Source organism: Nyctibius grandis, chromosome Z, assembly GCF_013368605.1.
Source record: "Nyctibius grandis isolate bNycGra1 chromosome Z, bNycGra1.pri, whole genome shotgun sequence".
NCBI classification, from domain to species: Eukaryota; Metazoa; Chordata; class Aves; order Nyctibiiformes; family Nyctibiidae; genus Nyctibius; species Nyctibius grandis.
The window spans coordinates 29895899-29919890 of NC_090695.1; the positions used below are offsets into that span (position 1 = coordinate 29895899).

The following is a 23992-nucleotide window of genomic DNA, read 5'->3' on the forward strand; positions in this document are numbered from 1 at the left end:
TACCTGCTGAAATCAGTGCTACCTCATGCCCAGCACCCTATTGCACAGTACCAAGACAATCTGTGCTCCCAAGCACTTACAGTGAATAGAGATGGAAGATAAACTGATCATCATCTTTATTTACACAGCAGGGAATTAAGGCACAGATTTCAGTCAAGCTTAAAAATTTGGGAGAGTGCCAAAACCAGGCTCTGAAAATCCTTAAGCAAGTAAAAAGTCTTTTTCTTCCCTCCCAGACACCCAGAAGACCATGATTAGTAGCACCACCGAGACAAATCTGTGTGAGTATTGTGATAGAAATGTTGAGACTGACATGAATGGGCATGTGTGGTTCTGGGAGCAGCTGCAGGAATGAACAGCAGGAGAAGGGCTATACTCATGGCATATGTTGGTTTATGGCACCTAGATTAGCATGTGATTGGGACCCCAGCACCAGTATGTGCAGCTTCTCAGGGCACACGGTGTGGGAAGAACAGCCTAAAAGAAGGAAGACCTTACTTCTAGGCTAGAATAAAGACTCAAGCCGTTTAAAGATCATGGAAAAGGCAGAAAACAGACTTGGAACCATAAGACAACCAGTTAAATATGAAGGATGGTGAGCAAATCCTAATGATCCACAGGGGTGGAATGGGTTGGAGAGGCAGACTATCAGCTTGCAATGGGTACAGAAGAGCAGACCAAAGACTGGCACACTGTTTTCCAAACTCAGAGGAATCTGGGGCAATAGAGGAGGACTCAATAGCAGATGTCTCTCATCCTTCATGTCATTTTAAGTTCTTGGCAGACACTGGGATGCAAGCACTTCAGTGCCTGAATGCTGGGCAGGCCACTCTGCTAACCGTATCCTGGCTGCATCAAAAACAGCGTGACCAGCAGGTCGACAGAGGTGATTCGCCCCCTCTACTCCACTCTCATGAGCCCCTACCTGGAGTACTGCATTCAATTTTAGGGCCCTCAAAATAAGAAGAACATGGACCTGTTGCAGTGAGTCCAGAGGAGGGTCATGAGGGTGATCAGGGGGCTGGAGATCCTCTCCTATGAAGACAGGCTGAGAGAGTTGGGGTTGTTCAGCCTGGAGAAGAGAAGGCTCTCGGGAGACCTTCTAGCAGCCTTCCAGTACCTGAAGGGGGCCTACAGGAAAGCTGGAGAGGGACTTTTTACAAGGGCATGTAGTGATAGGATGAGGGGGAACGGTTTTAAACTGAAAGAGGGTAGATTTAGATTAGATATTAGGAAGAAATTTTTTACTGTGAGGGTGGTGAGTCACTGGCACAAGTTGCCCAGAGAAGTTGTGAATGCCCCCCCTCCCCGGCAGTGTTTAAGGCCAGGCTGGATGGGGCTTTGAGCAACCTGGTCTAGTGGAAGGTGTCCCTGCCCTGTGGCAGGGGTAGATGATCTTTAAGGTCCCTTCCCACCCAAACTGTTCCATGATTCTATGATCACACATAGAAGGATATAAGAGAGTAAAATAACTTTTGCTTCAGTTTTATTTAAAAAAAACCTCCTCACCCTTGCCCCCCTGAAAGGTCTTACGTTGAGATTTGCTACTTGGCTGCTGCAGTATTGCAACACCTTTTCTTGCATGCAAGACCTTGATTTTGCCTGTTCAGTGTGTGAGTCTGCATGTAACCTTGCGAAGATTCTGCTTTTGCCAGAGGTCAGCAGTGAAACCTGGTCTTCCTGGCCATGGACCAGTCAGATGACTGCAAGACTTGGCTTCCTGTGTTTTGCAGCGACTCTAGAAAGCCACATACTGTTTCTGAGTGTGAAGCATTTGAAATCCTGTAATCCCTGGAACTCTTGGAGGCAAATCTGGGGAGTGATCTTTGCTACAAAAGCACCTTGTCTAGTCTGGCAGGTTTATTCCAAAGACATTGACTATTAATTTGAAAAGTTTCATTACCAAAAGGGCTTGATCCTCTCTTCATCTCCCCTCTCTCCCTTTCATCTCACTTTAAAGACGAAACAACTTCTCATCAGGATCTTTTGCTCCCCAGTTTCAAAGCAGTGGCTTGTTCAGGATGGCTTCTTTCAGTTTTGTGTGGGGGAAATACTATGTTGTAAGAACTGGTCAGCTCTCCAAAGCCAGAACTGGGTTTCTAGGAGTGGAAGTGCTCTTGCTACCTTGTCCTACGGACAAACCAAACTCTGAGCTCTTTGCAGGGAAAAGGATAATGTTTCTCTGCAGTTGGGCCAGGAGCAATCTTTGCTGTAATAACCTTTTCCAAGGTAATAATAATAATAATGTATAGAACATTATGTCTACAGGTACTGCTCCAGGGGTGTTCTTGGGAGTCTGCTGTGATAGGTAAACTGTAGTAGAAAAATAGTCATTCCAAGAAATGTCATCTTGTCTGTAAAAGGATTTCTAGATAAATGTCTTTTGTTCCCATCTTAGCCACCCACTCCCCACATATATACTTTGCATTTATATTGCATCTTTTTATGTTCAGCCTTGTTATTTCAGCTCTGACAAAGACCCTTGGGTGGTCAAGGAGTTGTATGAACATGCTGAGCTGACCTGTATGTTCACTGACCCGTGTCATTTACACAGTAAAGCAGAAAGTCTGTGGAAAAGCAGGTACCCACATACTTTTCCCACGTTCAAACAGAATGCTGTTGTGAGTGTGAAAGGATGTAGCTTCCAGCTTTGAAAGCCTGTAACTGATTGTGGCCCCCCTCACCAATTTGTATGTTTCCTTTATGGAAGTGGAAGGGAGGTCTCCAAATCACTTTGCAGCTGCAGGAAATACTGCCTGGGCCACTGTAAGGTCTATGCTGCATAGTTGCCTGATCTAAATTCAGGCACCCCAGCTGAAAAGCCAGATGTGGATTGCCCTTGCTGGTTGAGAGGTCAGTAGGTAAGGGTCTAGGCCTTTGACTTATAATAAGGGATTTATCATTAGATCCGGTCCCTGATACACTCTTTTCGCTTTGGTTAATTAATCTCCTGGTGATGACTCCTGCTTCTGAAAACAGGTATTGCCTTTGCCTCAGTTGAAATGTTACACAGTGCACAAGGTTTTCTGCTTAATCTGGCTCTTTGAAAGCCTCTGTGCAGAGATAAAAACTAGTGGTATCAAGATATGTGTCCTTATGTCCACAGTGTGCACTTCTGTCAAGGTGAGATTTGTCTAACCTTATTATGAAAAACTGTGGTGCTTACATGGTCCTGGCCTGGAAAGACTGCTGCCAGAAGAAAAGCAGATGCCCTGTCTTGCTTGTGTTTATAACCACACAATGCTGTGCTCAGGGGTAATTTCTAGGATGTCATTGCGCACACACTGCTTTATAGGTTGTTTTAGGTGAGGTAATTCTTGTTTTTTTTGTAGAAGATAGTCTTTAGCACTTTCTTCTGGTGCCCAAATTAAAGCCCTGTAGTCCAAACATGCTTTATTTGTAGATGTGTCAACCACTGTCTTTCTGAAACAGCCAGTGTTGTTAATATATTCCCGTTACTCAGAAACCACACTTAAACTTCACTGGAACTGGTTGCTATGGGACTTACCCCTCTTCTCATTATATCTTGTTATATTGAATCAGTTTAGCCAAAGTTTTTCAGATCTGTCTGTAGGATTATACATGTCCACAGTAAGAGAGAATCTTGCGTGCTTTGCTGCAAAGCACGCAAGATTTGGTTTTTTTTTTTTAAGACAAAAGGAAGATACTCTGCCACATACAAATCCTTGTTTGTCCTGCAGCACTTTTCTTGCTTTAAAATAGCACCTAGTGCCTGAGCACAAGTTTTGTGAGGAGTAGCTGAGGGAACTGTGGTTGTTTAGTCTGGAGAAAAGGAGTCTGAGGGGAGACTTTATTGTGCTCTACAACTACCTGAAAGGAGGTTGTCCCGAGGTGGCTGTTGGTCTCTTCTCCCAAGTAACAAGTGATAGGATGAGAGGAAATGGCCTCAAGTTGTGCCAGAAGAGGTTTAGATTGGATGTTAGGAAAAATTTTTTCACCAAAAGTGTTATTAAGTATTGGAAGATGATGCCCAGGGAAGTGATTAAGTCACCATCCCTGGAGGTATTTAAAAGACGAGTAGATGTGGTGCTTAGGGCCATGGCTTAGTGGTGGGCTTGTTAGTGTTAACAGTTGGACTTGATGATCTTAAAGGTCTTTCCCAACCAAAACAATTCTATGATTCTATGATCCTGGTTTCTGAACTCTAAAATCCCCTGCTCTAAGCAAAACCAAGGATTGCTCTTACAGAGCTGTCCTCTGGCCACCCTCCTATGGCAAGAGTCAAAGGACAGTCATTAGTTTCATTCATGGTCATTAGTTTGACAGCAAAAACAAACACAAGCAAAAGTCTGCCAAGATTATAAGGACTCTCTTCTTTTGGATTGCACTCAACATAGATGTAGTGAAAGGTGGTAAGCTTAAAACCTCCCCCCCCCCAACTCTGCTGCAGTAATGCAGATCTTACAAGGTCCTGCAGTCTCCTTCACATATATTTTGTCAGCTGTATAACAATACATACAATAGTGTACAGGCCTGGAAGGAGAAAGGTAATGGGAAGGGGAAGCTGGAAGGTGACATGTCCAAAAACCCTGTAAAAATTGCTAATTGTTCCTTTATTGAACTATAGTCAGCCCTAAAACCAGTTATGTTCCTCTGCAATGAAGAGAAATGTCCTGTGATAACTGGTATATCCACATCTAGCTGCTCAGCAGGAACAGGGTAGGGTATTTACCTTTACATGATACCTACACACTGTTCTTAAATGTAACCAAGCAATTTCAAGAGATCTGCTCTGTAATGTACTTGATCTGGGAAAGCTACTTGCTTTAACCACAATTTAAATGTTACAGGCTGCATACCTTAGTTTATCACCTGATTTGTAAATGTGTCTCTTACAGGGAACTATGGTGGTCCAGAACAATATGGTTTTCTGAACACACTGAAAATCATGGCAGATGTACATTTTGTCTGCCAGCAGAATAGACCTTAGTGGTTATACAAACATCAGAGTTCATAACAATTAATTTAATCTTATGTTATATGCATTCCTACCCATTATATATGTCAGCAACCCATAGTCTTAGGGTACCTCTGAGGGAGGACATGCTGAACAATTCAGTGGCTTATCTCTTTCTCCTTAAATATATAACCCACCATTCTACTGCTATGAAAATAATTGTGTCAGGACTCAGTCCTCCATGGACTAAACTCATCTGTGCTGCTTGATAGCTCATGCAACATTAAACATATAGATGATTGCTGGTGTCAAGGTTTAGCATGCTGTACCTTTTAAATCCAGAGCAGAGGTGACTCTCAGGGTGCCAGGCTGAAGAGCAAGCATACTGCAAAGTCATGAATTAAAGTATGGGAAGTGGTAAGAGTCTGGCTTTGATTTAATTACCAATTTTGAAATGTGCCATTCTCATGCAGTGATTTGCAAGTGGGAATCAGATCAAGTTAGCTCTCGTAGACTTTGATAGCCACTTTTTTTTTAATAATACTGAATCAGGAAGACTGCTTTCCCTTTGTCTGCCCTACCGCAAACAACTGTTATTTTAGATGACCGGTTTATGTCTCCAGCTGTGATAAACTTTCCTACAAAGAGGGAAGGAGGAGGATGAGCATACTGTTAGCCCTTCCTTGCACAGTACTCTGAGCTGCAGAATGACCTTCACTACAAAAGCACTGGGCAGATGAGCAATGTCAAGTTCACTGCTGTCCAAATAGCTGTGGAGGTGGTTACTGACAAGGTGGGTGTAAGTGTTTAAATGAAAGCAGTGAACAAAATAGGTATTTCAAGTCAGGTGGGCAAATTGCCTTTCTAATTTTCTGGTTTTAGTTGGATTGCTTTTGAAGCCCACACCTGTAAATGTGTGGTCACGTTTTGATAAAGACTTTGCTAGTACACACCCTGATCCAAACGAAGCCATTTTCCTAGTGGCTCTTCCTTTCATGGCAAGCAGGAGTCTTGTGGCTACGTACTAGGCTAGGACCACTTGAGTGTGGGATCAGCTTTGGCACTATTTGCTCGTGAGTTTTGACAAACCGCTGTGTCTCTGCCTTGCACACAGAAAGCAGGACCTACTTGTCACTCCCTCCACTTTTGTGTTAGACTGCTTGCTAGGGACTGTACTGTAGTGACAGGAACTGTGGGCTGACTCGTGTGTACGGCTTCTAGCCCTGCTGTCATCTTACAGAAGAAAGCCTAGCATTACACATCAAATCTAAAACCTGCAATGTTTCTGCTCTTGAAGAGTAATGCGAGCAATGAAGCCCTTGTCTTGTGCTCCTAAAACATCTGAAGAACCTGCTGCTGTTTTATATAAATATTTCAAGATCCAGTCATGAAATCAATGTTAATATTCATGCCACAGAACACATGCTTTACTTTTGAAATCTTCTGTTTTCCACATAGGCTGTTGTATGACGTTTTTAAAGTGCCAATGCCTGGAACAAAGCTGACTTCTGTGGACTAAAAGTGTAACTGCTTTCTTAAAACTTCAGGAATGTTCTGATACAGTCATATTGAAAAGAAAATATGTGACACAGACCCTGAGCACTGCTGAGAAGATGAGCACAGAATTGAATCAGTGCTCTGCTGTTTTTTGCTTCAGGCTTGCAGAAATAATTTTCTTAGTGTATTAAATCCAGAAGGATTCACCCTGCAAATGCAATGAAAAGCAAGACTCATCCAGATCAGCAACTGCTTTGAAGAGAGCTGTTTGAAAGGAAAGAGGTAAGAAGGTCTGAGACAGAGAAGAAAGCAGGAGATATTAGGACTTAATTTCATAAGGAACTTTGAACTTTAGCTGTGTTCAGAAATGTTAATAATAATACTGATCGATCATACCTAAACAGTGTGAATGTTCCTTGTCAAAACTTATTTAGCAGGACTTGCAATATTCCTCGTAAGGTGTGACTTCCCATATTAAAAGACTAATCCCTTCTAACATAAAAAATATAAACGACCAACATAAGTAAGTTTACATTTTCTATCCATCTGGGCTTCATTTTACTGTGGCATACGCCAATGGCCTGGCTTCAGAGCAAGCTAGAGCAAGTAGTGATTGGATCTAAGGTTGTGGCATGACACCTGAAAAGAGAAGCAAGAGAAACATAGAATCATAGAATGGTTTGGGTTGGAACATCTAGTTCCAGCCCCCCTGCCACAGGCAGGGACACCTTCCATTAGACCAGGTTGCTCAAAGCCCCATCCAACCTGGCCTTAAACACTGCCAGGGAGGGGGCATCCACAGCTTCTCTGGGCAGCTTGTGCCAGTGTCTCACCACCCTCACAGGAAAGAATTTCTTCCTAATATCTAATCTAAATCTACCCCCTTTCAGTTTAAAACCGTTCCCCCTCATCCTATCACTACATGCCCTTCTCCAGCTTTCCTGTAGCCCCTTCAGGTACTGGAAGGCTGCTAGAAGGTCTCCCAAAAGCCTTTTCTTCTCCAGGCTGAACAGCCCCAACTCTCTCAGCCTGTCTTCGTAGGAGAGGTGGTCCAGCCCTCTGATCATTTTTGTGGCCCTCCTCTGGACTCACTCTGACAGCTCCATGTCCTTCTTATGTCGGGGCCCCAGAGCTGGACGCATTACTTCAGGTGGGGGTCTCACGAGAGCAGAGTAGAGGGGGCAGAATCACCTCCTTCGACCTGCTGGTCGAAGCAGCAGGATTTTTTGCTGTTAAGTCTCTGACCTGGTTAAGATGTTTTCTCTTGAATGCCTTAGACTCTGATGAAGATTGGCTCAGCTAAGCTATAGTTCAGCTAACCTGAAATAAGAGGGTGATAATGAGGCAGAAGAAACTTCAGTCAGCAGAATGCTTTTGCTTTCTATGCAATTGCCACCAGCCTTCTGGGAAAGAATATAATAATATAGCTCAAACCTTTTGGATTTCTTCCTTAAATATGAAATCTCCACATATTAGGACTATATCAGTTTTTATTCCACAGGCCTTACTCGGTTCTTGCTCATGTAAGTGGTTTTGTATTTTCTAAGCACGTATTTAATTATCAGTGTGCTATCATCTTGTTCATAAACTGGATCCTTTCATATTTTCTCATGCCAAGAGGTTCAGTAGCTATAGGTTTACCACATTTAGTAACAGAATAGCCTTTCATAACAGAATGCCATCTCCTGAGAGGTCACTGTCTTGTGAAGTCCTGATTTTTGTTCTCCTGGACAATCACTCATTCAAGAACAAGCTAAGCTTCACTCTGTTTTTTACAATGGATGAGATCAGTGCCTGATGGGTATGATAACAGAGATATTAAGTAATAGAAATTGCAGATTAGACACTAAAAGCAGCCTGTGGATGTTGTTTAGCATTTTAATGCAATAAGCGGTTTCCTAGCAATCAAGCTACATTTACTAACAGTCTTTAAATAGCTGAGCATGCTCTTTCTAAAAAAGGTGTTAAAAGCTGAGAAGTTCGAACACTTTTTTTCCCAGATTATATAGGAAGAATAACAGGTTTGTTATTGAGATGGAGTGAGCTTATACCAGGAACTAGCGAACAAGAGCTGAAACTTTGAACTGCCTGGGAACATCTGTTATGATAATGAAACCTGGGACCACACATCATTGGGCAAAGATGCAGGGTGGACCTATGTCAGGTATCACACAACAGTGCCTAGAGAAAAGCCGTGTGCCAACATTCCTAATTTCATATTGTGTTAAAGCACTACCTGTGACAGAAGATAGGAATCTACGTGAGGTGGCTTTGGTACAGAAGTTCTCCTTTTGGCTGCCCTTGTCTGACAAGCAGTCGCACTGAGTCATGCATTTGGCATAGATCTTCTGTGTTTTTCAGTGATTTCAACCACAAAACTACCTGACAGTGCTAATACTCTGAAGGAGAGCGTGGTGTTTGAATTAGTGAATTGAGCTTTTGGCAGATGTACAAGCCAGATTTTAAAACAGTTCTATATTTGGAAACTGCATAAGACACTGAATTGTTTTCAGCTCTGGGTTTATGAAATGGTTTGCAGTGCAGTCCTGGCATGGGGAAAGGGAGCAGCTCAACACCCACTGATGCTGACTCCCACCGGTCAGGGAGGTTTCCAGGGAGGTATCTAAAGCTGTTCACAACAGCCAGAGTGGAAGTGCTGCCATCAGCTTATATGGAAGAAGAGAGCAGCTCCTTACAACAGCATTACTTCAAAAGGCCTTTCTTTTTTTTTTCTCTGGGGTATGGTGTGCCAGAAGGGCTTTTGGTCATGCTGGTTGGTAGATCCTGACTCACACTTGGTGTGAACAGATGGTGATGAATGGTTATTCCCCTTCCTTCAGTTAAATGTGTTTAAGTCCATGAATGAAAGATGGGATTTGGTGTTAAATTGTCCTGGACTGAAACCCTGCAACAAATGCTCTTTTTACAGTCAGCTGAGGTACTTGGTTTCTCCACTAAGCACAGGAGAATTTCTGCCTATGCATCAGCTCTGGCATTCAGAGTAGTGATTTTATATTGTCCTCAATTCGAGGTCTTCTATCCTCTATACTAGTCAGACCAAGACGATACAAAAAATGGCACAGTTTTCTGTTGACACAGGCCAGCAGCAACCTGCTAGCACCCCTGCTGAGTCCTGCTTGGAGGACCAATGTTCAATTTTACAACCATACAGTTTATGTTAACAGGAAGATCTACTGTTACTAGAGAAGAAGAAGTTTCCCAGAACATTGACAGTTTGAAATATTGGCTTGACATACTTTCTTCCTGTTTGCTTGGAGCCCCTAAATAAGCTTGGGTTTTCTGGAGGATTTGTGGCAGGGGGAAGGACTATTGCTTTTCCTTTAAGCTCTCTCATGGTTGCTAACAGAAACTGTCTGTCTCACTCCCTCCTGATTTGTAGTAATCATGGTTGAGTTTGCTACATCATTCCCAAGTGGCTTGTTCCCTTACAACACTATCATCTTGTACATGAGACCGAACAATGTCGAAAAACAAGTTCATTTGAAGACGAGTTCATTTGAAGACAAGTTCAAAGAAGATGAGGTCATAAGATTTCCCCCTTGTTAAATATCTGCTTGAAATATCAGTGGTTTTTATTTTTCTATGGTATTTACATCAGTTAAGTTTCATTTCGGTACCCCAAATGTGCACTGAAGCTTACTGTTACACTTGCAACTAACCCAGCTATCTTGTTACTGAGATTTGCTGTGCAAGAAGAAAGGAGAGAGGCAGTTGTAACATACAGTGCCATGGGAAGAGGAAGGTACTTACAGAAGATAGTATGTACTCTTGACATACTTTGAAGCATAATTTCTGAATCTGAGACAAACAGGAAAGTGAAAGGAATATGAAAGGGGCAAGGTACAGCCATGGCCTGGCAGAAGAACTTGCTCTTGTTAGTGTGGACATAATGCGTGTGCCTTGCAGGTACTGCTTTTCTGGCCTTCTGTTACAGGACTTTACATCGGGTGTGGGTTAGACCAAATTAGGTACAGATTTTTGTAGGATCATCCTCCCTTTCCTGCCATTCATTAGAGTGACGGAGTAAAATGAGGTCAGACAACTTCTGATCCTGGAGAACAGATATTCCTCAAAATATTTTAAGCTGTCAAGAACTGCTCTGTCAGATCTTTGAACTGGAAATGCTTCTGTAGTGCTCAACTGCTCAGCCACAAGGTGTCTGTGAAGGATAAAGCTTCCACTCCACTCCTATCCCAAAGTTTTGCCTAATGGCAAGTAAGCCATCATATTAAAGCTACATGAATTCAAGAAGTCCATGAATAGTTCCACAGGAAGAATCACTGCATTACAGCTGTGCTTCCACACACATTACATTTGAGATGTAATGAAAGTGTCTTGAGAGCATATTGCCATATTCAGCCAAGTGGAAAATTCATCTTTTAAATACATCTGACTGTTTGGAATATAACAGGCTAGTGAAATAGTTTCACTGGTTGCAAATATGCATTTTTTGTAGCATTGTAGCCTCAAGGCTGATGTGTTAGATTATGATGTCAGATGTTGTTTCCACACAAGTCAGGAAGATATTTAATTGAAAATATATTTTTTCCTATCTATGGGTTATTCAACGTGGGACATCTCACAGATCAACCCATGTAAAATTAATGGACACAGGAAAAAAAGAATTTGAGGTTTTGCCAGTGTTGAACTAACTTTGCCTTTTGACTTTCCTAGGAGCCTAGTATTAACTTCACACCAGTTTTCCCTTGTTCTAACTTCATCTTTTGTGTTTTAAGAGATGCAAGTGAATTCTTTGTATTGTTTAGTGAAATATTAATAAACCAAGACAATCATTCTAGTTTGATGCACAGAACGAAAGCAATTCACTGTGATATAATATACTATTTTAAAGGTTTACTTGCATCCTTAAATGAATACCAGTATTCTTGGAGGGTGGGGCAGACTGGGTGCTTTGCTTCCCCTCTGCGTCACAGTGTTGGTACTGGTGGTCAGAGTTGGAGTAACAGCTCTCAGCATAGCAGCTGTTCCTCATCATACAGCACTCCTATCACAATTAAGGAGAAAAAGTCCAGAAAAATAAATCTTCATTTTGTCGTGTTGAATCACGCCTTGGATAATTAGGGGTGACAGCAATTCTTCAGCATCTAATGGAAAAATATTACTCACTGCAATCCAGAAAGGTGAAGGCTATTTCTGTTTCATGTCTTCAAACTAGATAGCCATATGCTCCAATACAATAAATGCTCTCTGCATGTGGCAATTGATATAAGAATCTGTGCTCCTAAAATATGAGGGTGGGGGGATCCCTCAGTGAATTTCTTCATTCATAAAACATTTTCCTACAAGCTTGGTATTAGCAACAGCTCAGCAGAGATCACAATGCTGAATAATTTGTATTTCTAAACCAGAGACCTTGTTCCCTACAGCTTTTGTTACTCTGTTAGCTGTGTGGCAGGGAACAGTAGTCTCTATGTGTCTTACAGCCTGCCAAGGCACTGCTGCGCTACAAGGCACTGCTCTGTCTCAAACGTTTTCTTCAACCAGCCAAGCAGTAGGCTTTATCCTCTGATTCGTGGTGTCGGCTTTGTGCTCGACGGTAAGATTTACAGGCTTACAACAAAGCTATGCATCAGTCTCTGGCATATAACTCTGTCCAACTGGCACGAACAAGACTGAGGATTTTGCAAGTGCCAGTCTCAACAAAAGCCAAACAACTAGTGCCTTCCTCTCCTCCTTTTTTTTTTTAATAGTAGAAAAGAAAGACAAAGGAAGCAAATTTCACTTCAGTATAGAACTACTCTGCTACAAGACCAGTGTTGGCTCAGTAAAATATTTCTCAGAAAACTTCCTTATTACGGTTGACGGACTATAAAAAATAACATCTAATACTTTCGTTCATTGATATAAGAAAAATACAGCAGTAATTAGCATCTTATTTGAGTGAGGTGGCAGAACAGGTTGAAACCCAGTAGAATCTCTTCCACCAGTAACAAGGACACTAGTAAATAAGTAGTTAAGGACTATGAAGCATCCTCCAAGCTCAAAAGGCAATCATTCCGTGTTATCACTGATTAATTTTGTGGAGGATTCATAGCTGTTGTTGCATGTCTCTTTTAATGCAGATGGATTTCTCTCTGATCCTACAGACAGAATTATGTGCTGCTGTGGGGCTGCATTGACTCCAGCAGGTGCAAGAGATTGCAGGCACTGAAGTCCCAAGGACTTTGTCCCTTAAAGCTAAGTATACATCAGCAAAAGCACAGGAAACTGTTTCCTAAACCTCTTTGTATGCATAGGGAACGTCTGCTGTTTTGTGTAGTTAGAGACACCATGTAGAGAGTCAATCTGAGAATTAGAGCCCAATCATTGCTTTGAAGAACTGGGATTGTAGTGAAGATTTTCTGTGGATGTTTCTTCCCTTATTTCAAGGAGGGCAGTGGGGAGGGAAAGGAAGGAGCAGGAAATCTGAAAAGAATGCACTGCACATTTTTTTCTCTTGATATTTTAGAAAGCATACTTTTTCAAATGTTAATACAGATTTCATTGCTTGTAAATTGCTCCTTCATATGGTTTATGATTTTTGTGATATGGCTTATAAATAACTGATGAAGTAGTTCAAGGAAAACCACAAAAAATACTTAAAAGGATGCTGTCAAAATGTATGTTACCTTGAAGTTTTTTTCCTAGCCTTGAATATTTAATGACTTAATTTCCCTGTTTCTTACTTGAAAAATAGCTCCACCATGAAGCTACGGTGCTGATCTTTTTAAAAACAGAGAACACTAGAATCTCACTTATCTTTGTATACATTTCTGAGGATTTATGAAATAGTACGCAAAAGTTATTCTTGTGGTTTTATTAGATACTATAAATGAAAGCCCACCATGCTTTGTGAACTCTTCAAATCCGTGTTGAAGATGGTCCATGTATGGTTTGAATGAGATTTCCAGACTCTGAAAGTACACCTGTGCTAAAGACAGGTCTGGAAAACTGGAAGACATGGAATCTATTTTTGTAGAACTTCAGAAGGATGCCAATTTCTTTTTCTCCATACCATTTTTGATTTGGTGAGTTCAAAGTTCAGAACTCCTCATGTCTCTTCCTCGAGGGAGAGTAAGAATCAATGCTGAGTGGTGATCATGTACATCTGATACTATGTTTACCTAAGTGAAAAGTGTATGCCATTCACAATTTTGGAGTACAAGTAACGAAATTACAGGGGACCATTTTCTTGCTTCCAATCATAAACCTCTTTCAGCCAGCATTCAGTTCAACACTTCACTTGGCTTTTCCTCAGTCCTCACAGAGATCTGCCTTTTGCCTTCTCCCTGGTCTTTCCATTGCTTTAGATGCGTTATCCAAAGATCCGCAGTCCAAACAGTGCTCTCGTTTATGTATTTATTTGCCACTGCTATTTAGTCTCCAAGGAAACCCTCTAGAACACATCATTCAATTTTCTTTCAAGCATTGTCATGTGCCAATAGCTTATATTCTAAAGGACCTCGATTTTTTTTTTTTAAATAATCGCAATTACATCAAAGCTACACCCAAGCTGGTAAGAGTTTAAGACAGACCACAGCAATAATACTTTCTGCTCTACAAAGTGGTGGTGTAAAGGATGTTCACTAGGTGATGAGACAGGGTGATCAAGTGAAAGGACATGATCTAGTATTTACGGCTGCATTCTTCTGGATCTGCCTGTTTCCTTGCTCTTGCTGCATAATACAACACAGCATTTACCTTGATCCTGGAATAAACGTAACTTCCTCAAACAACGTTTGATGTGCTGTGAGGTGAGTCGAAAGTGTCAGGTTTTTTTACAGCCCTGTAAAGTGAATGGGTCTTCCCACCATAGAAAGCAGAGCTGAAGTAGTAAGATAATGGGAAATTTGTGACTTGGAGGCACTGAATCCTTATTCATTCAGAGATACTAAGATAAGGGTAATTGCTTTCCAGTCAAAGGTTTTCAGAGATTTATAGCTATAAAACTTTTCTCAAAGGTATTTTGACAAACAGTTTTATACAATAATAAGCATTGTACAATACAGCAATTAGGAAAAGTAGAAATAAAGTAAAATTTATAGAGGAGAAAAGTGTAATTACAAAGTTTGCTGGAAATCTTTGGAAAGAGACAGGTACACAAGTTCTTAGTTTAGGTCTATAGATGAATTTATTTGCCATCATGATTCTCTGTGTTGGCGAGACAGCAAATCCTTAATGATGGTTGAGGACAAATCAAGCAGTAATCATAAATTTCCCATTTATATATCTTTCAAAAAAAAAATCCTTGCATTATCAATTTGTCAGCAACTTTAGGGAATATACCTTAGTGATCTAGTTTTGAGATGTGCTCAACCTGGCTGGTGACTGGAAGGCAATTGGAAGTTTTAAGATTTCTCATAAAGATGGAAATGAAACAGCTGTCTTAGATGAAGTGCCAGTCTCTGCAGCAACATTTCAAGGTGAACGTGACCAGTCCAGAGCAAGAAGTATCTTAGGATCTTCACTGTCATATGTTATCCTTCTAGAATAACACAAACCTCTGGAAAAGTGTACAGCTTTGGGCGCTTCAGTCCAGATTGAGTTGCATTGAAACAATTCAGGCTGTGATCCAAAACCCATTGAGGTCAATGGAGAGATTCCCATTCATTTTCAATCGCTTTTGAATCAGAGCCTTAAAGCTGGTGTTTTGTCAGAATTTGCTTAGGCAGACTGTGAAACAGAAGTATGCATTTCTCAGAAGAGCTGGAGAACACTGAAACTGGTCTGTTCCCTGCAGCTGTATTGAGGATTATGCCTGACTGGCAAAGTTTTCCAAAACGTTTGATCTTCAAATTAATTTGATGGTCCTGCTCAGCACAGGGTAAACACAGCAGCAAAGTGTTCTGCAATATTTATTCACATTTTTAAATGGATGGTTGTCAACAGTGTTTTCTTCTCTTTGTTTACCTTTTTGATAAATCATTCTAGTGAACAAGTCTGCTAGCTGGAAGGGATTGCTGATACAGCAAACCTTAAATTGGTTGCACTCTTCAGTCTGTTAGTTAGTCCATGCATGCTATAGTTAAAGGTGCAGCTGCAGTTTGCGTCATTGTGCATAGGCTGGTTTTGTACTGTCAGCTGTGCTGAGTGGTTTATATATCCAGCAGATCACAACAGGCATTGTAGCCATTGCAGATTGAGCTGTCTCCATATCCTATTGAACATGAGGCTGGCATAGCTTTGTCTAGTGAAGTGACTGCCTCGTATAGCTCCCACTATTGGCAGCGTGCGGGAAAATGCATCACTTTTAACATCTACAAGTTGCAGGGAATTTATGCCAGACAGAGAAAATGCACAGCAGCAGGTTTTAAATGCAGTGCCCAGTGGCAACAGGGAAAGTATGAAGATAGACTAGGTGCCTAGTTTGTTAATACTCTCTTAAAATAATTTCAGAAGACACAACAGTTGGTATCTAAGTTTCTTTAAAAGTCAAGACCCTGCTACATCTGTCTCTTTCTTAAGAGATTTACTTTCTCTAAACAATAAAGCCATGCAATGATAATCCAGAGGATCACACCAATTGTCTGTTGTGAGAGGAAACAAAGGATGAGTCTGTGATTCATTGTCTGGATTAAGATTTTAGAGGTCTGGACTCTTTCTTTTTCATTGCTTTTCTGACTGACTTCTAAGAAATTGTTCAATCTCCTTCCATAGTTCTCTACTGCAAAACAGGAAGATTCTCCTGATTTTAGGGAAGAATTTGAAGAGGAATTTGTTACTACTTGCCATGAAATCAGTTGTATTATAGATGACCAGATCAAAATCAAGACACTGAAAATGTTGCTAGAATGGATTTTATCTATACTGCAGTGCCATTGTTCATTTTGCAATTGTTAAGAGAACACAGAAGAGACACTTGCTGTACACAGGTTTATAGACATTTCTGGAAGTCTGGGGAAAGAGCTATCACTCCCAGTGGATAGTTAACAGGTGGCCATAACCTCTGTGGGAACCTCTGGTTGTTGATACTTGTGGTCTGCAATTGTTTAAGGTCAGAAAGAAGCTGTTTGGGAAGGTCAGTCCTCCTAGCACATCACCCAGAAAAATAGGAAAATAAAGTGGTTTTATTGCACCACACACACACTTTCAGCTTCAAAACATTATCCACTGTGAAGGATGTGATTCTGCATGATCCCCACGGGTAGCACGACAAGACAGCAAACAGAGTACAGCTGAAGATACTAACTCTGTTCTCAAGTACATGTCCAAGATAGTTCATCTACACAACTGCAATTAGTACATAGAAGTTTGTAAAATTTTCAGTAGTCTTCAAGTCAAGGCACCATACTTACAAAAGCAGTAAGTCAGGCAATATCTTGATAAAAGCACAGGCTAGTGCTACTGCTTCTGCAAGCAGTAGCAGGATATCCCCAGCAGGATATTGCTCCTGGCATACATGCTGACTTGAGTCCTCACTCATGATACTGCTGGGCAGATGGGCGCCTGATGCAATTTTAGCTGCATTCTTTAATGTCACCTTTCCATTTAGAGCACAAAGTGAAATAGGACACTGTGATTGAAACTGCAGATAGCAACTTCCAGATTTTGTTGTGAATGTTTACCGTTCCTCTATTGGGAGTGAGAGGCAAACAGAAAGATCACTTGTCCTGAAGCCAGGCAAACCCCCAGGCCTGAAATCAGGTATTAGGTATTACATATTAGATATGTAGCAATTTGTGTTATCAAATATGGGCAGAAAACTTACTAAAAATATTCAAACATACCATTGGAGTCCTGGGAAGGTTTTATTTCTCTCTTTCTTTTTTACAGTTTCCTGTTAGCTGTTGCATGTTCTTCTGAACATATCACTGGAGAATGGAGGAAAAAGTAAGAAAATTTCCTTTAACCATAGGCAGGAATTGTACACAGTTTCCTTTTTTTTTCCTTGGAAAGCAAACACTGAGATACTTCCCTCATTTTAAATTATCTAGCGTAGCTGAATACATTTATGTTCCACTGATGCATTATATCTGCATTAAGTATTATATCTTCATATAATTATGCATTATATGTTCATATAAACCTTTCTCAGTCCTGTTAAATAAACTCCCCAAAAACACGGCTAACACCTGAAGTCACAAAGTCCCGCTTGTTGTCCAGATTAAATACTTAGAAGATACATTCTGACTTGCATCTTTAGGGCTTTCCGTCTGCTTTACTTCCTGTTGTAAAATTCTTAAAACAAAATTTGAAAGGCTAGAGACAAATATTCTAATCTTTGTGCTTTACATAAAAAAATCTGTTGTCTGTGTAATTCCTGAACATTTAGGATGCTCTCTGCTTTCTGTGCTGTGAGCTATTTACAACTTTGTACATGAACAGTTCATGATGCTGAATTTGTTCTTCCCTGAACAAAATTTTATTCAGGATGAGATGGCCTAATAGTTCAGTAAAAGGACATCTTTCAGGCATCTTGCTCTGAAACTCTGAAGTCCTAGAAAGTGCCCCTGTGCCAGAGGAGGTCAGCATGTTCCTGGGAGCTGCTTATGGCAAACAATGTCTCCTGCAATAAGGCTCACATCTGAATGCTGCGGTTAGTGTTCCATAAAGGGGCCAGGGAGGGGGTAGGGAAACACCACTCCTGTGACCTCTGCAAAAATTTTTTTTTTCTAATCATTTCTGGCAGGCCTCACTGATACCGAGCCCCAGTGTCCGCACCCTTCTCACATGTCGCAGGCTGAAAGCCAGGCTCCCCTGCAGCTGGACCGACTCCCTCTGCTCAGCACCTCCTCGCAGCCCCAGGTGTAAGGGGCACCTTGGTCACCACCACCTCCATGAAGAGCATTTCCCCCTCCGGGGCTCCGTTCTGCAGAAATCTGGGGCAGTTTTGCCCTTTTGCTTCAGCTTGGCGTTTGTCGTACACCCTTAGTAACTTCGAATTTGCCACCGCGGTTTTGTTTTTCCCTGTGCTCAGCTTCCCACTGGTAGCTGTGGTACTGTGTCCCACCCAGTCACTCCTGGAAGTCACCTGCTTCTGGGGAAGTTCAGGCAGCCCCATACCACCCCCACACTGGTAGAACTGGGGGAACCATGCCACCGTGGAGCCGGGCAGACCACCTCTGCTTTTCAGAAGAGTTAATGAGGCCCTCTGTACTTGGTTAAAACCCCACAGATCTTCCCAGCGTAGGTGGGCCAGCGGCTCTGCAGAAGCTTTTTCAGGGCACTGAGCTTAACCCTGTTCCCAGGGAAGACAGCAGCAAAATTGATCATGGCTTTGGTACCTGCAGAGCTGGATCTGATGTAAAGGATGAAGCAGCAGGCAAAGCAGGTTCAAAGTGAACAGCAAACCCCATAAAGAAGCATTCTTCTTTCATAAACTTGGGAGAGGATATAACTCCTACATGAATGGAATGATATGGGTCATAAACTTGTGGGAAGCAACCAGTTCTTGTATTGTAGAAATAGTCTGAAAATATATTATTTCATTAAGAAGATTAAATTTATCCTGAGTTTCCAGGAGAAGGAATATTTCATTTTGGCCTTACACATATACCCTATGTGGCTTTAAGTGTGTAGCCATGTTAATATATGCTGATTAATAGCTGCCTCCAAGAAGAGACAAGCAGTAATAAGCCTCATCACACTCCTTTTCTCACCCAGTCTGTCTTGGAGTGCTGTGAGTAGCACTGAGCAAAACCAGATGAAATTTAACACATCAGCCACTCTCCCCATCCCCTGACCAGCAGAAACAGAAAGAGCTCAGTTATTTAAATACACACAGTGCTTTACTATTATACAAACACAAACACCTTTCCGTCTTTGTTTCTGAGCAAAGAGGGCTGGACTCATCAGGTGATCCATGAGATGATGTTTTAGTGTGAATTGCATGGCTCTGTGGGATCACTGTGAGAGAGGGAGAGAAAATTCCTCGTTTCCATCACTTCTCTGGCATGTTAAACCAACCTTGTCTGGGATTAATCTGAGTCCTGGCTCTGGCTGTCTCTTGTGTTAACATCCCCAGCAGACCAAGAAATACTTTAATTCAAAAAAAAGTTCAGGCTAGTGGTTCTGGCTGCTGTCATTGGAATGACTTTCACCAAACAGCAATGGGGCTTGGAGAGGGCCACCGGGTTTCCAAGAGACAGCAGTCTGGTGCCGACCACATGCTGGCTGTTGCAGAACCCATTTATTACCCCCAGAGCTGCCTGCAAATCAACAGCACTGATTCCTGTGTGTGACCAGAAATACACTTCACAGACCAGTGGCTACAAGACACAGAGGAGTCAAACATCCTGGTCTTCTAGCTTCTGCTGATAGTTTTAAAAACTAACCTTTTGCTGTAACTCCTCAACAAGAAAAAGCTGTCAAAGTTGTCCTTTCTTCTATTTACTCCCAAAGATATGAGTGTTAGTAAAGAGATTATTATGCCTACAGCTGATTCCTAAACTCTTTGAAGCCACAATATTTTATTTTTTGAAAGCCACTGGGTAGCATTGAGTAGCAACCATTATCCAGAAAAGTTTCTTTTCAACAGTATCTGACCTTGTAATCCATCCTTCCCACAAGGTTTTGTTGTGCTTTGATTATCTCTGTAGCCTTGTTTGGGTGTGAGTGCAAAGGTGACAGTACCTCTAACTGTGACAGCGACTCAATAGTACCAGCTGTCTGGGGGGAAAAAAAACGTTTTCATGAATTTGGCTCCACCGTTTTTATCCTGAACTAATTTCTGGATAGATCTACAGGGACTTTGAGACTTCCACAAGAAAAAAAGAATTTTGAAATTAAGCTTTAAAAAATCAGTGATAAACTAAAAGAGGTCTTTCTTCAGGTCATTTCTGCTGTTGAACTAGTACAGTGAATAAGTGCTGGTGACACACAAACACACTTGTCTAGAACAACCTGAAATACTACTGGCCAGAAAGCTTATCACTGGAGCTGATGCAGGGTGGTGGTCGGGACTAAACCAGCTCGTAGCTGCTGGCTGGTGCCACAGCGTCAATGCATCCTGACTGTGAGAAGGTGAAGGCCCAGGGCAGACAAGGTGTGGTCCAAGTGAAGGATACAAAGTCAGTGAATGTGTAGATAGTGACTCCGAGAAACATAGCTGAAACTGGAAACTGCAATTCTCTCTTTACAACCAGTGCCAATATGCACTAACTCCAAAGACACATCTGAAGGAGGACATGACAACGTGCCAAAAGCCAGTGAAATTAAGATGGAGAGTGCTGACAGCTGACATGGCAGGGAGAACTCCATTATGCCCCCTCATCCTTCAAAAACACAAAAATTCAAGTGACTTTTTAAAGTCTTCTGCTATGCAGAAGATTTCACAGATTTTGCCAAAGCATTTTGATTGCTGTGGCTGTTAATTGACATCACAGATGGACAGAGAAAGAAATTAGGACAGTGGGACGAATTATGTTTTTTGTAGCTTTACATCTTCTCTATCTCACCTGACCAGCTGCAAAAGCATGTGATGACATAGCTTGTGAGAAGAAGCCAGACAGATATGCACTTATTTCAAGGCTGAGCCTTTCAGAAAACTGTGTACTAGCTCAGTAAAACAGGCAAGTCCTGGAGAGTGAAGACTCTTGCAATGAGTGTTTATCCCCTTCCCTTCAGCCAAGGGATGTGGGGAGTCACAGGTGAGGCAGGTGCCTTCACTTGACATGTTGTTGTAACCCTGGGACAGCTCTTTGCAGGTGAGAAGGTCTTGGTGTGTGGCTTAGAAATGTCTGTGCAAAGCAATGGCAAGAAGCAGCAGTCTAAATACGGCAGGGGAAGGAACTGGAGCTTTGCTGTGTTTGCCCGCAGGGTACAGTAACACAGGTGCCGACAGTACCGCTGCAGCCAGAACTCACTCATTCAGTGCCTCATGCTGTGTAGATGCGTGTTTAAGAGCCAGTTTAGTTTCACAGTCACTCAAAAGTCCTCATTGTGTTGTTCATAAAATAATCTTAAGATGCCATCTTGATACCTCTTATCGCATATCCTCTGGGAGACATTAAAATGGAAGACCCCTTCCAGGATCGCATGGCTGCTTTAATAACATAAAACGAATTATAAATATTAAGATAATGTCAGTATTGCTTTTTCTTTTCCTTGTTTAGACCTCATATTTGTTTTCTAAGGCTATCTAGCAGTGGTAAAAAGGTCCAGGCTAACTGCGTGTTTTCTTTATACAGAACCATAGACATGAGCTTAAATTTATGTCTGCAGCAGGATTTCATTGAGGATTTGGGTATTGAAAAGTGAAATGTTTGCCCTCCACAAAGATCAAAACACAGATGTCATCCTGCCAAATATAGGGAACCCATAATCAAAAGTTCATAGACTTTGTAGCCTATATTGTGTTTATCTGCAAGTTTGAAAGCAACTTTATTGTATCAAAACTGAGTTTTTCAGCCCTTACACAGTGTTGCATTCTGCATATATGAGTGAGCAGCGGGTATGCGTGGAGCTCTGCCTGGGCACAGGCAAAAAGCCACTTGAGAGCTTATGGATTAGAGGGCAGACCAATGTGCATGATATTGCAGTGGGAGTCTGCTACAGAGACCACCTGCTCAGGACAAAGAAATAGACAAGAGACATCTTCAAACAACTGAAAGAAGCCTCACATTCAGAGGTCCTGAGTCACTGAACTACCCTGATATCTGCTAGAGGGGCAACACAGCAGGTCACAAGCAGCTCAAAGAGTTTCTGAAGTGTGTTGACAATGACTTCTTGCACAGGTGACTGAGGAGCCAAGCAGGAAAGATGCTTTGCTGTCCTTCATGTTTACAAACAAGGAAGAACTGGGCAGAAATGCGAAGACTGGGGCAGCCTTGCCTACAGTGACCATGAGAAGGTAGAGGTCAGGATCCTTAGAAAGAATAGCAGAGCAAATAGCAGGATCACAACCCTGGGCTTCTGGAGAGCAGGCTGTAGCCCCTTCAGAGAGCTGCTTCAAAAAATCTCATGGGATTTCCAAGCCCGTGAAAATCCCAGGGCTCCAAAAAGCCCTGGAGAGAGGAGTCCAGGAGAACTGGTTGATTTTCAAGGATCACCTCCTCCAAGCTCAAGAATGGTCCATGCCAACAAACAGAAACCAAGCAAAGGGGGCAGGAGGACTGCACAGATGAGCAAGGAGCTCCCAACTAGCCTCAAACATAAAAAGGAGGTGTACAGGAGGTGGAAGCAGGGGCAGGTGACCCAGGAGGAATATAGAGATGCTGTCTGACTGTGGAAGGATGGGTTCAGGAAAACCAAAGCTCACCTCAAGTGTAATCTAGCAGGGGATATGAAAGTAAAAAAGAAAGATTTCTACAGGGTCATCAAGAGTAAATGGCATCCTAGATAAAAAGTGGACCTGTGACTACATGGAGCAGGGATTTGATGGCAAAGGATACAGAAAAGGCCAAGTTACTTTCTGTCTTCTTTGCCTTAGCCTTCAGGAATCCCAGGTCCCTGAGACCAAGGGGAAAGCCCAGGGTGATGTAGACCTGCCCTTGCTGGAGAACGATCATGTTAGGAAGCATTAAACAAACTGGACTTACACAAATGCATGGGATTTGATGGGATGCACTGAGGACTGAGGGAGCTGTCTGATGTTGTTGGTTGTGGAGTCTCCACCAGTGGAGGAATGCAAAATCCTACTCAACACAGTTCTCAGCAGCCTGCTTGACCTGACCTTGCTTTGAGCAGGGAAGGTGGACTAGATGTCCGCTAGACAAGGTCACTTCTAAAGATACCATTCTGTGATCCTGTAAAGACAGAGTAAACAGTGCTCCAGATGCTGAGAGCTCCAGCTGCTCAGGGCTCCAGCCCTTCCACAGCTGGCTTAATAGGAGGGAGCATATTTCTCTTAGGCAGAGCTGCTGAGCTAGGCTTCTTCCATACTGTTTCCATCATGGCTTCAGCCAGGGAGGTCTGGTAAAGAAGAAGATAATGAAGAGCATTCAACAAGGTTAAGAAAAGAAATTTCCTGAATTTCCAGCACAGCCCGTGGAAGCAAAGATACATCAAGCTCTTTGCATATAAGCATCTGTACTTAGGAGCATAAGCCAACTAATTAAATGACAAGAGTGAAGAAGAAAATTCCCCACTCGGCAGCTTGCTCCATAATTACCAATTACTGGGGCTTCTGCACTTTCCTTTGAAGCACCACACAATTGGGTGCTGACACTCAGACAGAGAAAGGATGCTGAGATGCTAATCTGCCAATTTATAAAGTGCAGGAAATATCAAATTACCTTTGTTAATTTTAATCCAGGTTTAAATACTGACTATTATATAGGCAAGCCCTTAAGTGTAATCTGAAAAAAAAAAGTATAAATTGATCTTGTTTCAAATTTGAAAGCGTTTAAGAGGTTTTCTTATGTTTTCTAATTTTGTGTGAAGTTGGAAAGGAAAATCTTCCCCCCGCCCCATTCACCGTGCCTCCCATTTTATTGTTGAATTTATACAAATATGTCCAACATACTTCTGTTGCTCTATCCCCTTACTCTCCAGCCTCTCATCTTCTCATCACCTTCTTGTCTTTTTGGGCAGGGATGGAATTGTGAGCTTCTGGGTCTCCCACAGTACATTGGTTACCTGAGCAGGCTCCGCAGACACTGCCTCACATAACGGTCA

The 23992-nt window shown here is 42.0% G+C and overlaps 1 long non-coding RNA gene across 1 annotated transcript; it reads left to right on the forward strand.

Annotated features, from left to right (window-relative positions):
• Positions 1–234: 234 nt before the first annotated feature.
• Positions 235–23656, forward strand: LOC137676194 (uncharacterized). The gene is made up of 4 exons (XR_011050062.1): positions 235–281; positions 17210–17266; positions 17807–17972; positions 18066–23656. It is a non-coding gene; the product is annotated as an uncharacterized lncRNA (long non-coding RNA).
• Positions 23657–23992: the final 336 nt, after the last annotated feature.